General features: G+C 41.5%; 1 protein-coding gene across 2 annotated transcripts in view; it reads left to right on the plus strand.

Moving 5' to 3' along the window:
- SLC2A9 (solute carrier family 2 member 9) overlaps nucleotides 1–15,348 on the plus strand; it is a 1,599,887-nt gene that overhangs the window by 1,005,615 nt on the left and 578,924 nt on the right. The gene's annotated exons all lie outside the window — the stretch shown is intronic.

Raw genomic sequence — 15,348 nt, forward strand, 5'->3', positions numbered from 1 at the left:
TTTCAAATGACTAACACAATTTTGCGATTTGGAAACTTTTTTTAATTCCCAAAATGAGTTTTTTGACCCCTACCAAACCGCAGTTTGGAAAGAGGTAGTTTTGGGCGTCCCTCCAAATAGTGCATCATTGAGGTCTGTATCAATGGCTAGCAAGTACAGTTTCAGTCACCAACCAATGTTAGTTGCCGACTCTCAAGCTGAGATGGTAACTGATTCACAAAGGAGAAGAGATGTATTTTGGACCCTGTCACCCATTTGGAATCATAGTGGCAACTTTGGGGGTAGTAGGCATTGATGTAAGGAACCACTGTCAACAGTCAATTACGTTTTTTCAAAATGTTTTTTTAAAATAAACAGCCCTATTTCCTGCAAGAATATCAGGCTGGTTCAAAAAAAGTTTTGAAGCGCAGTCACAGCAATGATGGTCTCCTGTCCCTTGCAGGGCACAATACCTGTAGCCAATCAAGGAGGCTGCACATTGTAACCTGCCTGATGAACACTCTTTAAGCTGGCCATTCTGTGATGCATGTGATTGCCAATTTTTCAAACTGACCTACTGATATGTGTGGGAACTTGACTTCTTTACACCGCCACCCCCAAATCTTTTGCCTTCACTCTCCAGCTTACCTAACTCATTTCTGATGTCTTTAGGACTCTGCACACTTTAACACTGATAGCCAGTGATAAACTGCCTGTTCTCGCTACTTGAAACATGGCATAATTGAATTACTTGTAAGTCCTTCGCGAAGTCATATAACACGGTTGGTAAATTAAATGCTACTAGTGTTACTGCAGCACTTATTGTGCCAAACACTTAAGTAGTCCTTTAAAGAAATGTCTCAGGCCTGCCATTGTAGCCTCTGTGCGCAGTTGTAAACACTATTTTAACCTGGTAAGATGAATTTTTCCAGGCCTAAACCTTCTTTTTAAATACACATCAGTCACCCGTAGGGTAGGCCCTAAACAGCCCATGGGGCATAGGGCATGTACTTTTAAGGTTTACATGTCCTGGTAGTGAAAAACTCTCACATTTGTTTTTTATTATGGCAAAGATTACTGCTTTCCATAGGATAACATTGTGTTACCCTATTATATTTAATACATGATGTTTGTTTGAGAGCAGGTAGGAATCTCATGTTTCGTGTCTGAGGACTTCTAATTTTAAACCCGCATTAATGGTAAAGTCCCAATTCTGAAAATGCCACTTTTAGAAAGTTGCAATTTGCTTGCTCTAACAATTTGGTGCCTACAACCTGTTACTGTGTCACATAACTAGGTATGGTTGGCAGTGGTATTTGTTTAGTACTCTCAGACAGCCACACGTAGGGGTCAGGGTGTTGGCAGGATGGTCTATCTTGACTTGATGAGAGGGGCGAAGCTGTCACTTGTCACACTTGCACTTCAAAGACCCTGCCTCAGCTCCCACACAAAGGACTTCACACTTGTCTATTGTGCCAGCAAAGAGACTGTGGCCAGGACACGGATGCAGGAAATTCCAAACAGTTCTGCAGAGGTAAGACTCCAGAAGTTTCTTCCACTACAAAATAGGCACCAGGTATAACAAGCATAGGCAAAGCCAATAGGTCGCGGCAAATCGAAGAGTAATTGGTGTTGTAAATGTCCTATGGAGTGGAGTTCTGTAGTTGGATTGGAATCATTTGTTGCAGAATTGTGCGGCGTGAAAATGTGAGTTGTGGAGTGGAATTATGTGGCCTGCTGTGTAGTGAAATTATATGGATAGAAATGATGTGGTATTAAGTGTACTGGGATTATGTGGAGTGGGATTGTGTGTCATGGAGTCTAAATATGTGGAGTGGTATTGTGTGTTGTGGCATGTAGTGGAGTTGAATTATACAGTAGGCTGTTGAATTGTGTGGCATGATATGGATTTCTGTGATCTAAATTGGATGTATGTGGTGTGTTGATGAATTGTTTTGTGGAGTGGAATTATGTGGGTTGGAGTGGCAGTATGTGGTGTGGAATGGAAATCAATTGAGGTGAATTGTCTGGCATGGAACTGTGAGGTGTTGAGTTAAATTGTGTAGCATGATGTAGAGTGTATTTATTTGAATTGTTGCACTGGCACACAATGTATATTTTGTGGGAGCATTTATGTGGTACTGAGTAAAGTGTAATTGTGTGAAGTTGAATTATGTGGTATTGAGTGATATTATGTGGAGTGTAATTATGTTGTTTGGTGTAGAATTGCGTGGTATTGAATTGTGTAGGTTCGAAATGTGTGGTGTTGTATTGAATTATGTGGGATGGTGTGGAGTGGTATTATATGGTGTGGAATTATGTGGCATGTAGCGAAGATGAGTTTTTGGGAGTGTAATTATGTGTTTTGGAATGGAGCATTGTGGCCACTCCATGGTTTCTCATCCCACCTGCCCTTGCCTTTGAATGATAACCCCAGTCTCCAGGTATGTTGTTTTTTTGTATTCTCTCTATTTTCTTTTCTTGGCTCACCCAATAGGCCAGACTAGAGTAAGGGTAATACATATCAGGTGCAGGTTCTTCTATGAATAGAGATTCAAAGCTGGTTCTTTTCTTGTTTTGGTCCTCCCCTCCGAGCACAGTAGAGGGCATAAGGTGTCCCTAAAAAATGTATCAGAAAGGACAAGGGGCCAATCTTTAATCTTTAAAGTTGGTGCCTTGTTCCATGTGTGCCTGTCACCACACCTGTGGTATCAGTGTAAACAACATTCAGAGAATGGTCTTCCCAGCTCTCTATCGATCACACCGTGCAGCACATACTCCTGCCCACCTACTCCTTAAGGTGAAAAAATGTGTGTTGGGCACTTGCCTGTGGCCATGACCCTCCTGGGCAGCTGCAGTGGGAATCTCAGCATCTGTCTCTTCTTTGGGGGAGCTGGACTGAGTCGCATTGCTCCCAGAGCAGTTCTTTCTCTCTGTGATGCCGGTGTCTTCTGGCAGCGTCGGAGCATCAGATGGCGGCAACATTTCGGTTGGTTTCTTCCAGCTCAGCTATTCCGCTGTCTTGCTCACTAGTTTTGGCGTCTGTCTGCTAAGTTTCCTCTTTCCAGTTATCTTCTTCAGTGTCCTTGTTTCCATCAGAAACCTTTGTCGCCTCTCCTGCAATTGCTCCTCCTCTTAAATTTTGGAAGCCCTGTGACAACCCCTAGAGCCCGTCCTGGACAGCTAGTGCAGAATAACATCATCCGGTAGTGAAGGATGCAGCACCAATCTTGGAAGTCATGGGATCCATCCCAGTCTGATCACAAGTGGATATATGTAGGGAGTAAATATGCAGCGTGAAATGTAATTATGTAGTTTGAAGTGCAGTGATGTGTAGGGGAGGTATCTTGAGTTGAATTGTGTTGCGTGGAGTGTAATTGTATGGTATGGATTTATGTGGCATGGAGCGGAGTGGAAATATGTGTAGTTTATTTTATTGATTTGTAATTATGTGGCATGGAGTGGAATGATGTGGAGTGTATAACTGAATTGTGTCACAGGTAAAGATGAGATATTTAGATGTGTTGTATGTAGTGGAATTATGTGACATGGCTTTGTGTGTTGTGGCACTTGTGTGGCGTTGTGTTGAAATATGTGGAGATAAATTCTTGTTGTCTATTTACTGCAATGCTGGCAGTCTTCAGTGTTGTTTTCTTGTCTCTTCTCTTACCCCCTGAAGTTGGCTAAAACAGTGTGAATGGCATCAAGCAGCCGTTTCTTCCTCCCCTCCAAGAGTTCTTGGGTCTTCAGATGACTCCTGCTTCAGGTGGTACAATTTATCACCGCTTTGAAGTTTCACTGTCGGCTCTGCTGCGTGAGCAGGGCATGGTAATTACGGGTGGCTCGCTGAGTCCTGTTTGCGGAACATTGTGCTGGGCAAAGGTGGGGGGCGTAGAAGGTTAACAAGCGCAATCGTCATCCACTACCCAATAACGGTAGCAAGCATTCAAAATACAACACACAAAAGCAAATGTAATTTTGGATCAAAATATTATGAATAAAAAAAAAAAATAACTGCGTTCAATAGATGACAAAAGTCTCCTCGCTCTGTGGCTTTTACAGACTGAAAAAAACCCTCTCAAGTGCAAAGGTGGAAGGGATTCTATGAAGTTTGTAGAAGACACTTTAAAACAGTCCTTGTTCATCAAATAAATACAATCTCCAGTTCTAGACATAGTCAGGTTAATATTTGCATTTTGCATCTTCCTTCCATGTTCTAAGATGGTGCGGGCTGCATAACCCACCTATTTGAAGTACGTGATTCTGCCTGAAACTAACCAGATGTGGTAACGCTCATACAATTGTAAATGCAAATTAAGGCCTTCTAGATACAAATGTATTAAAACACCGCTTTTCACAAATGATAACGAGTTCCGAAAAGAAGACATGCTTATCACTTGCCGTCAGTTGTTCGAGTCTAGTTAAGACAGAATGTGCGAAAATTGCTCTTTTTATTTTTCATAAGAATTTTGGCAACAGAAGAAATGAACACTTGGTAATATCAAAATAAGACTTCTTTTTGCTTTGATGGAGGAAGCAGATGCCTGTTTTCATTTTCTGCAGAGTAGGAAAAGCCATCAATATAATAAGCAGCTTAGAAGCCCCCACCCAAGGAGTCTGTATGGATACGGGCTATTCGCTCAAATTCAATCAATGGTTTAATTTTAACAAAGATGTGCTTGACATAAACTACACTGTAAACACAATATAACGGGCTTCTGAAACACGGACGATGTCGCTCTGCCATCCCCTTTAAATACTTTCCATCCGTTTGAAAAGGCGAGGGCACCATGTCAGATTGGCGGGAGGCACTCACAACGCAATTCCACCAATGGAAACTGCGAGCCGATCCTAAACCAGGAACAGGTTGTGGAGCTTTGTGCTGGCATCGGGTGAGCAATGTCACTGTGTCTGTGTCCGTTATACATCCCTATGTGCCTCAATCAAAGTCACATCCTGTTATTATGAAATAAAAAGAGCAGTGTCTCCTGTTTACCTCAAGTGTTTCTTGAATGTTTTGAGCCAAATCAATAAAGACCAAAAGATTTAAAAAAGGAGTGCGGCACTCAGACAGCCATACAACCCTAACAGACGGAGGCAAGCAGCGATGAGGGAGGGGTTGGGGCGGCTCAAGCAGTGAAGCCAAGACCCAAAGAGGGGACCCTCTGACCCACTCTTCAGTACACTCCCGGACCTGAAGAAGCACTGCCGGATACCAGAGGACTCCTCTGCTGCTTGAGGCATGTCCTCATGTCTGAGAAGGAAGCGTGGACCTGAACCCTTCATTCCAGACTGAATTGACTCCAAGGGACCTCCTGTTCTGAGCTAGAGGGCCACGAAAAAACTCCAGAGGTCTCCCTGCAACCACCAAGCAGACCTACTGCACTGGACATACAACTGGACCCGCTTGCTTCTGCTAGATTGAGTTCCTCATCCTCAAAAGGTGCCCCATAAGTCCCGGACTCTTGGTGTGGCAATAGTTGCGCTGCTCTGAAAAACTAATGAGAAATCTGTGAATGGGCCAAGATCTTGCTGTCTGCACCAAACACCAACATAAATCTCCAGCAGACCCGAGTCTTCATGCTACAGGGACTGCTAGAGATGACCAGCAATGCAAGATATGCACTTTGCACTAGAGTAGTGACAGCCCACGGTGACTGCCAGTGTGGAACTCCAGAAACGACCTTCTACGATGCCAAACAGGATCTTCATGCTACATAGGTGCCTGTCCACGACAACCGGCCAGCTCTTCATCCTACTGCGATGATCTTGCTCTCCTTGCTCTTTGCAGAATCCTCCATTGCAAACTGAACACTTTGCGCTGGACTTTAGAAAGTAACTTTTGCAGTAAAATTTACCTGGTCCCTATTTCCGGCCCGTGCTCCATCGCGCTCGGCCTGAACCTGTGAAGTTCACCTCGTCGCACATGTCTAGATAACTACGAGTTGGACTTTGTGCTTTTAGGTGCTATAAATACCGTGAATCTTTGAAATTGAATCTCAGGTGCTACAAATTGGATGTTTGTCATTTGGGTGTCAAATAATTGATTACATTTTACTCTACTTTTCTAAATTAGTGTGGGGATTTTCTTGTGTTGTATTTTCGCTTTGTTACTGTTTGATTACTGCATAAATACCTTACACATTGCCTCTAAGTTAAGCATGACTGATTTTGTTCCAAGCTAACAGAGGGTTAAGCACAGGCTAATTTGGTGACAGTGGTTCTCCCTGACAAGGATTCTATGGCTGTAGCTTGAGAAGGGCTTAGACCCCCTCAACCAACAACCTATTTTCCTAAAATATGTAGGTCAGTTTGCAAAATCAGACTGTAGTGCAAAAAGTCAGTGCACAATTTTGCATCTGGTTCTGTAAAAAATCCAACATTTTTGCCAATAATATGCCTCCTACATTTAGAGCAGATTCCCAACTTTTAGGGAATTTGCAAACAATTTTGGGTATAGTCTAGGAAAAGTGCAAGTCACAGATTTTCAACAATACTCCTATTTAGGCAGAATAGTAAACAAGTATTCAAATACACGTGTGGAAACAAAACGGCACATGTAAATTACCATTTTTTTTTCTATCCTAGTAACAAACGTCCTCCTGCACATGCCAGGAGTAGATTTGTGAGTGCTTTAACAGCAGAGCAATACCTGCAAATATTTGGAAAACACTAAGAACAATTTGTGCTGGTAGACCCACCCAGCAGTTCCGGACTTGGAACCAAAACCGGCCCTGGAAAAGTGCTCATATGCCCTCCACCCCCCCTTGCCCCCCACCCCACCCCTCGGGGGGTTGTGGGTGCTGCCGAGCTCTCTGTCAGGACCGGTTTTCGGCCGATTTGGTTGATGCTGCAAAAACGGACCTGTAACAAAAAAACAGCCCCTTGGGGCCCAAAACTGGCCCCACCAATGCTGCGCACTGGGGGATTGCCCGGGGCTCACTACAGCCAGTCCGGCCCTGCCACCCAGATACACATGGAAACTCTCCCTGTTTGCAAATGTGGAAATTCTTTCATATTTGCAGAAATTGCAAAATACAATGCTTACATTCTCTAAACCACAACATCCCACGTTGGATATAAATGCTTTACCTACCCCAGAAAGTTCTTACATGTTCAAAATTGTTGCAAGAAATCAAGGTTGAACGAGAACTTAGCTGCACTGAATTGATTTTGCTACTTAAAAAAATATACCTCTACTTACACCAATTACAAAGTCATTCCATTTGCCATTGTGGACGCAACACTTAATTAACGTGACCACTCATTTATTATTCCTTGTATAATTTTCTAACATTTTTTGGGAGGTTTCTTAGCATACCATGTCATGAACGTTGGAACCATATACCATTTGTGTGACTCAGGCAGCTTTTTACCACCACTGCATTAAACATGCCTGTGGAACACTAAAACCTATTTAAACAAGCAAAATAAATGACAATATAATAGACAAGAAACATAAAACAATTATTAAAAAAAATTCCCTTGATTGAAAATATAGATACAATGTCCCACTGAATTGAATTCTGGCATAAATGAGCTACTAACAAAAACATGTAGTTTTCAATACGTGTCCATCTTTTGACAAGGTGTCTTTTAATCCCATGCTGAAAATGTTCCCACTGCAACAACCCCTTGTGTGAAAATGAATGTATGAATGTATGTGGCGCATTAAAATATGTAATTGTTGTCTATGTGAAATTGGCACATATAAATGGAGAAAGTCGGTTTTGGGGTTGAGAACATAAATTACATGCTAGGTGATAACTATGGAATGGGAATAGAAAGTTGAAATATTGAGGATTGTAAGAGGGCCATCTGGGTTATTCGCTAGGAAGACGAGAAATAATATGTGTTTCTAGTCTGAATTTTCATGATCTCCAGAATATATAAGCATACAAAGGGGAATACACACATAATTAGAAAAAAACATAAATTATCATCAGATTCTTGATATGATGTGTGTAGATTTTTATATTTATAAAAATGTCAATGCAAATTAACGGAAACACTAATTTACAATTAGTACATCTGCTGCCATGTATATATTCCTGCATTATGGCCCACGAAAAGGCAATTAGCATATTTTATATTTGAAGTCAAGAAAACAAAATAAAACTCACACACCAATTTGGAACGATACAGACAAATCTATTAGGCAAAAAGACAAAAAAACAATCAAAAGTGAATTATGGTAAACATAGATATGAGTTGCTAATGTTTTAATGCAAAAAGTTCAAGGAAAACAAAAAGTGCAAGTCAAAAGTTCAAGTCGCTGTTGAACGGGACCGAGGAGCAAGTGCAGATCAACTGTGACAAATCAAGAGTTAGGTTGGCCAAGCAGGTCTCACCTGTTAAAGTTGTTGTTGAGGGATTTAGTCTACTGTCTAAAAGCTTCTTGTCCTTCAACGGGGTAAAGCAGGAAGATAAAGTCAACGAGAGTCCTTTTAATTCGATATGTAGTCATCGCATTCCAGCTGACACCATTTTTTTCGGCAGCAAAAGCACTGAAGAGCCTATTCATGAACTGCATTTTGTGGAACATTTGCTACAATAGTAATACTAATTTACTATAAAATGCTATTCACATACCTACGTATTAAGGTTAATACCATCACCTCTACTGTGTTTTGTTGGCAGAGATTTCTGCCCCAACTGCGGAGATCTCTACACACATAAGTATATGTTTTAGTAGTATCAACTTCTCCTCCGCTATGGTGGAGAAGCATCGCTCCCCCCTGCTACCACCCTCAAATCTTGAAAAATAAAATGATAATAAAAGAGGTTATAAATCCGTATTACTATTGTTTTCTTTTTCTTCTAAGTGAGCCGTACCTTGGGGATGGGCCCAGGGGGATGACCGGCACTGAGGGGGAGTTGTTTGCACTGCCTTCAGTGCACAGGTGGGTTTGGCTGGCCGCCTCGGGGCAGCCAAGCTATTATTGCGCACTGACAACCCGAGCTGCATTGTCTGGTTGGAGACAGCAGGCACAGGCTCCCAATCTCCCTGGGAGCGCAAATCAAAGGTGCTTGGGCCAATCCTGATGCTGCTCTCATGCTGCTGAGAGCAACATCAGGATTGACCGCAGGGGTTTTTGGGAGCCTGTCTGCATAGGAGCAGAAGAACGCGCTGCAGCTGGCTGAAGAAAAGTTCAAATTTTTAATTTTGTTTCATGTGATCCGTCGTTTCCCGCTACCCCGTGCTCTTCATTCTGCCCTGATACCAGCTGCCACTGTTTAGTAGTAAATGTGGGAGTAACAGAGGGGAATGGCTGCAAAGTGTGAATTATTTATGACTAAAAGGATAGAATTAAGGGAAGATTAGGGAGGGACATGAACTCACCCACAAAAATTAAGCCCATTGCTATTTACAAACGGAACTTCTATATTTACTACAGCCAAAAAAAGGCCCCAAACAGTAGTAAATATATTCCAGGTCAGAGTTAGGGTACGTCCAGTGCCACACAAGGCCAACCACTGGACCTGTAATACCCTCTCATAGGAAACAATAGATGTGGTGACTTTAAAAACCCCTAGGAACGCCATCCACTGGTACTGCAGCACCCTGCTATAGAGAATAATGGAGGTAGGACTTAAAATTAAACCCAATGTGAACCAATGCTAAATTAAATTAAATGAATATATTTAAAATATAAATAAAGATATTTTAATTTAAAAGATTTATCCATAAAATAAGGTTTTTATTTTAATTGTAAACGTTTTGATGTATTATAAATGTTATTAAAATAACTCAAATAATTGTAACTATTTCTATACTTTTTTTACTACTTTTAATACATGATAAATATGCACTTATTACTTTAGATGTACATTTTTGTTCCTAATTTAAACTTCGGAAAAAATACTTTACTTTAATTCAAAATATTACAAATAATTTTTTTTATTTAAAGATAAGCTATTAATGTTGTAGCTTTTTATATTGGTTAAATTATAATCAATACCTGAAATTAATTAAAATTAAATATTTAACATAAAAATGTCTGTCTAATTTAAAAACAAATATTTATTAAACTTTTAAACTTTTCCCCATACTTTACCAAAGGGAGATCTTTGTCCCGATTGTGGAGTCCTTGCATAGCGTGCGGAACTTCAAATATGCATTCAGGTCACTACTAATGATTGTTTTACGGTCTTGTATGATTTTTTTTGTAACATCCCCCACTTATTCAAGGGACAGGAACATGTAAAGCCTGCACTTTTGCGTAACTTTTTGCTTGTGAATGTCGAATAAGCAAAAGTAGTGAAGTTACTCAAACATAAAGGAGAATATTTACATGTAGTTAATCTACATATGTACCGTTGCAAATAGACCCCTAAGTTTTATCCAGGAAAATATTTTCCTTGGGTAGATAAAAATGTTGTATGGAAAGTAATATTTGCATTTCCTAATTCTGAAAAGTATGCTTGGGTACAAATTCACACATGGAAACTTTTACGCATCTACATACTCCTAGACAATTGCAACTGTCAAAGATTTCTGAAGAATTTAGAAGTTTGCACCAAACATGCCAGTATTCTAGAACAGCAAGTTTCAACATTTTAATTTTTATTTATTTAATTAGATTGTGTACGGTTTTAGAACATATTACCATATGTCAACAAGATGGCCATGAGATTTTAATGCATGTTGTTGGCATCAGCTATAGGTAACAAGTTCAAAACCTGACTGGGTCAACTGAGCCCTTCTTATTTCCGAGGTTAATAAAGTAAGAACAGTAAATTAAGCAATATGAACACTTGTACTTACAGTGCTATGAATTGAAAAAGATGTCAGCTAGTACAACCGAAAGCAATTTATTCTATATTTTGGTGTTTTCTGTCTTTGATGGGGCACCATAGTACAATATGGTATGTAAGAAGAAGTCTAGGCAAGTAAGAATTAACAACCCTAACAAGCACTTGCAATGCAGTTGGTCTCGCCTTTGGGACTATATATGTATTTAGCTATGCAGCACATTAGCCTGGGTGCTGAAACAACTATGGTTCTTTAACATGGAGGGAAAGTAAGCACCAAACTGCGTGACACGCCAGGTATGGGAACACATTGGTAGCATCACTTTTTATGTGAGTAAAAAGTGACAAACCGGCGGCGCAAAGGGCTTGTAAATAAACCCCATTGTTTCCCACAAACATGCTGTAAAGTGGTTCATAAGGCACTGGGAGTAGTCTGGCACCTATGTGCCAGGTGGTCTGTTTGTTTACAAAATGATTGCATGTTGCTTCTTGCACTCCTCCGCATCAAGCCTTATATGTGTTTTAACCTCATGCTCTCCAAAATCCTTTATTTCTGTCCTACCCCTTCCCCCCTCCCTGGCTGCTGACCACTCTTGTATTGACTGCTCTCTACCACCCTCAACACCCGACGGCTGCCCTGCCCCTCACCATCGCTGTTTAAATAACTAACTAAAAGGAGACGTAGCCCGGATCCTAAATGAAGTTGATTGTGTCAGCGTTCATGAGAAACTGCTTTTATTGCACTTCCATGCCAGTAAAAGCAATGCAAGCTATGTCATGGTTTTGCTCTTCAGCCCTATGCTGCACTTATAGCACCTGGAAATGAGCCGAAAGTTTATGCGCTTTTGGTGGAGATGAATGCTCTTCTTTTACTTTACAACATCGGCACTGATGCTGATGCTGTGCAGCATAAACAAAAGGCCCCCCTGGCAATGCTAATAGTTTCAAAAACCAGACCTATTGGCTTGGCCAATACTTGTTTTTACTGAACGTGTGTTCCTGTAGAGGTGTGCGCGTACTGTACTACTGTACCCACTGGCCTCCTTTCCAAAGTGCTTCCCTCCCAAACACTTCCCTGTTTTCGAAGCAACGGAGCAAGTGCGGCCACAGCTGAGGGCAACGAAAATCCATCAGGAGAAGGCATTTGTATTAGGCGAAGGAAGCGCGCTCTGCTGCTCGGCTATAAAAAGATAAGCACAAAAACAATAGAAGTGCCCTCTAGTGCCCTCAGTGGCCAACTTCATTTTCATGGTCTCATATCGACGGCTATGTTTGTCAAGGACCCTGACCGCACGGAGAACTGCTCTGGGTAAACTGCCCACACATTCCATTCCAGTGATTTGGACGCAATAGTACCATAGTAGGGAGGAGCGTAAAGAGTGTTTTTTTTTTAAGTTCAAGTTTATTGAAACCAAATAGAAAATACAAAAGTGAAGATGCCTTAAGAAATAATGAAATACAAGGAGTACTGGAATAAAACAATGCAAAGGAATAGGAAAGCGGAATCAATAAACGACACACTCTCATTCATGAAAAAAGGAGAGAGAAAAAATATAAAAAATAACAATGAGACAATAAGAATAAAATAGAGTATAGTAGCAAGTGCACAAATTACATTGAATGCGAAAAATCATGCAAGCATATAATCATATAAATACAGTTGGTAGAATAAAAAACGGTATAATAATAGGCAAAAAGACAACAATAAAATGTTCAAGGGGGTTTGCGAACTGCATCAGGCAAGTTAATGGGAGCAATGTTGACAGAGGGTGGAAAAGGAGAAGAAGTGGAGGAAAGGTAATCGGTGAGTGGAATCCAAAGGAGGTCACGTTTGATGGCAAGGGAAACAGGGGAGACATAATTGGTATCAAGTCGGTGATTAAAACAAATAGCGTTCCACCAGGTGGAATATGTAAGTTTTGAGGAATCTTTCCAATTGGAGGTGATTAAGTGGAAGGCCACTGCGAGAAAAAGATCTAATTACTTATAGTGAGAAGGGGATTGAGGCAACTCTGGAGAAAGGGAGAGCGATGGATGGAGAAAAGGGGAGTTGAAAATGAAAGATAAGGGAAATACGTGCCCTTATTGTATGCCAAAAGGAAGTAACGTTAGGGTAGTGAAATAACATATGGGATAGGTCAGCAGAAGGGGATGAACAGGACCAACATGCCGGAGAAATATCAGGGGAGAAAGAGGCTAATTTGGATGGAGAAAACAATATTCTTTGATAGACAACATAAAGGGTTTGTGTGGTATTGGCAGGACGAGAGGTTTTGTGAATTTTAATCCAAAGCTTATCCCATAAAGAGACAGACCATGTGACTGATAAATCTTGTTCCCAGGCCAGTTCAGTGCGAGATTTAGAGCGTTCAGAAGGTGTTATTAAGCAGGAGTAGATGCGCAAATCAGAAGGAGAGGAATTTAAGAGAGGAGACAGAAGAGGGTAGAGGGGGGGAAACTCGGAAGAAAGTGGGAGGGATTGGAGGAAGGAAAGGAGTGCAGGAAGCAATAGGTTATTTTGTTTTTTAAAAGAGTTGGGGAGAGGATAATGAGACTGCAATTCAGGAAAAGAGATGGGAACTCCGTCACAGAGTAACTGCAAAATCCACTTTATGCCCTTAGAGCGCCAGGATTTCCAACAGAAGGAGCGTGTTTAATGCGGAGCATTTTATTGTGCCAAATGGGTTGGTGAGATAGAGAAGCAAAGGAAGGGTAAGTAGAGGGGAGGAGGGGTGTGAGGATGTGACACGAGTGCGCAATAATAGGAGAACGCAAAAAAGAAGTGTGAGCTGAAAAGGCGAGGACTTCTGAAAAGTCAAATGGGGAAATGAAAGATTTCTCCATGGACAGCCATACTGGTGGGTAAGTAAGAGGATCTGTAGATATCCAACGAAGAGCTTGCTTCAGGGAGAAGGAGTAATGATAAGATTTGAAGTCTGGAAATTTCAATCCTCCCTGAGATTTGTCTTTTTTAAGAAAGGATAGTGCAATTCGAGGAGGTTTATTCTGGTAAAGAGTGTTTTTACCCGACCATCGGATCCCAATAGTGCACTTCAGACACCAGAAAACGTCTTAAATTAACTATTGATGGCGAAATAGTTCTGCTCGGAGTAACTTGGCAAAATATTTACGTGACTACAGTGACCCTTCCAGACAGTGGCTGTTTTTGCAACTGCTTGAGTTGGCTACACACTACCCATAACTTTATTTAACTGTTTAACGACAATACACTACTTCATAAATAAGCACTAACAAAGCCGGTAATTTTGCTTTTTAATTTAAAAAAAAAGTATATGCATACAGAAAAACACAACACGCAGATAGGCACGCATGTACAGACCAGCACACATACAGGTATTTTTTTTTTAAAGTCCAGCAAACATAGAGACCTGTTTTTTTTAGAATGTGTGAACCATCCTTTCATTCTCCGTGCACTGAAGACGCATTCTATCACTCAAGAAGTCTCTGAAGATACACCTCTTTCATCTGCAGACTTTTTTTCTGGCTCCACTGCCCTACTGGCAGGACAGTTTTCATACTGGCAGTTCAGTTTTTTGTTGTCTCTTCTTCAGTGATTCCTGTCCCCGGTTTAAGCGCTTTGATTCAACATTTAGGCAGTGAAAACGCTATTCAAAAACAAACATTTGCAATGCAAAAGGACTCACATTTAAGCGAGACCTATTGCATTGCAAACGGATAGACATCCTGGAACATATATCACTCATTGGCTACAGGAGGAGCAGGCCTACTCACAAAGCGGCGTAGGTCTTGCAGAATGGAACAGTCTCACTCACGCTGGGTCGCACCAAGGATCACAAGCTCGTTGGTGGGTGTGCCTGGCGCCCTGGAGCAGTGTGTCTTCCTGTCAGTCTTTACGCGTCACTGACTTTAAGCCCCACAACTGGGACTAAAGGGCTGGGTAAAAGAGCAGGAAGAGCTGTTTATCAGCTATTGATTGTGCTGTGGCCCTCGGAGGTTGAAGTGGGCGGGTACTAATGGGACGTGAAATCCAGATTTTTTGCCCAGTGGCTTAACATTTTTTTTTTAAAAAGCCTTCCCCACAAATATGGTGAGGACCTTTCAGACTCCTACCGGGATAGGGGGATCTGAAGGTGGTGGGTGGAAGGAAGGCAAGGAGGGCGGACGGGGTCGCACTGCAGGGACTGAGGAGACTTGCGTCACACCCCAGGAGTGCGAAAAGACAGCGTCTCATTTCAACACAGACAGCCGCCGCTGAATCTCACTCAAGATTCTATTACCTACTAAACTGCTGTTTTCAGGCAATTAGATGCAGCTTCTGGGATTTCAAGATTTGCAATGCAAATTTGCATCAAGGGTGTTTTTGTGCGATTAGGAGGTATACCAGAGCTTTTTTGTACATTTGTGGTACGTAAACGGCAAGGGTGGTACAGGCCCTAAATTACAGCTTATGAGCTCCCCTGCCCCCCAGTTGGGTATTAACTGTGTTTAGTAGGCCACTCCCTTCCTCTCTCTTACTACACCTACTGCACTAATAGTTACGCTTTCGCTTCTAAAAGTACAGTCTCCTCTCAGTCCACTTTGGGGAGCCCTGTGCATCAATAGCACCCAACCTCCACTTCGAGGCGGCCTCGC

This window comes from Lissotriton vulgaris, chromosome 3_2, assembly GCF_964263255.1.
Source record: "Lissotriton vulgaris chromosome 3_2, aLisVul1.2, whole genome shotgun sequence".
Taxonomy (NCBI): domain Eukaryota; kingdom Metazoa; phylum Chordata; class Amphibia; order Caudata; family Salamandridae; genus Lissotriton; species Lissotriton vulgaris.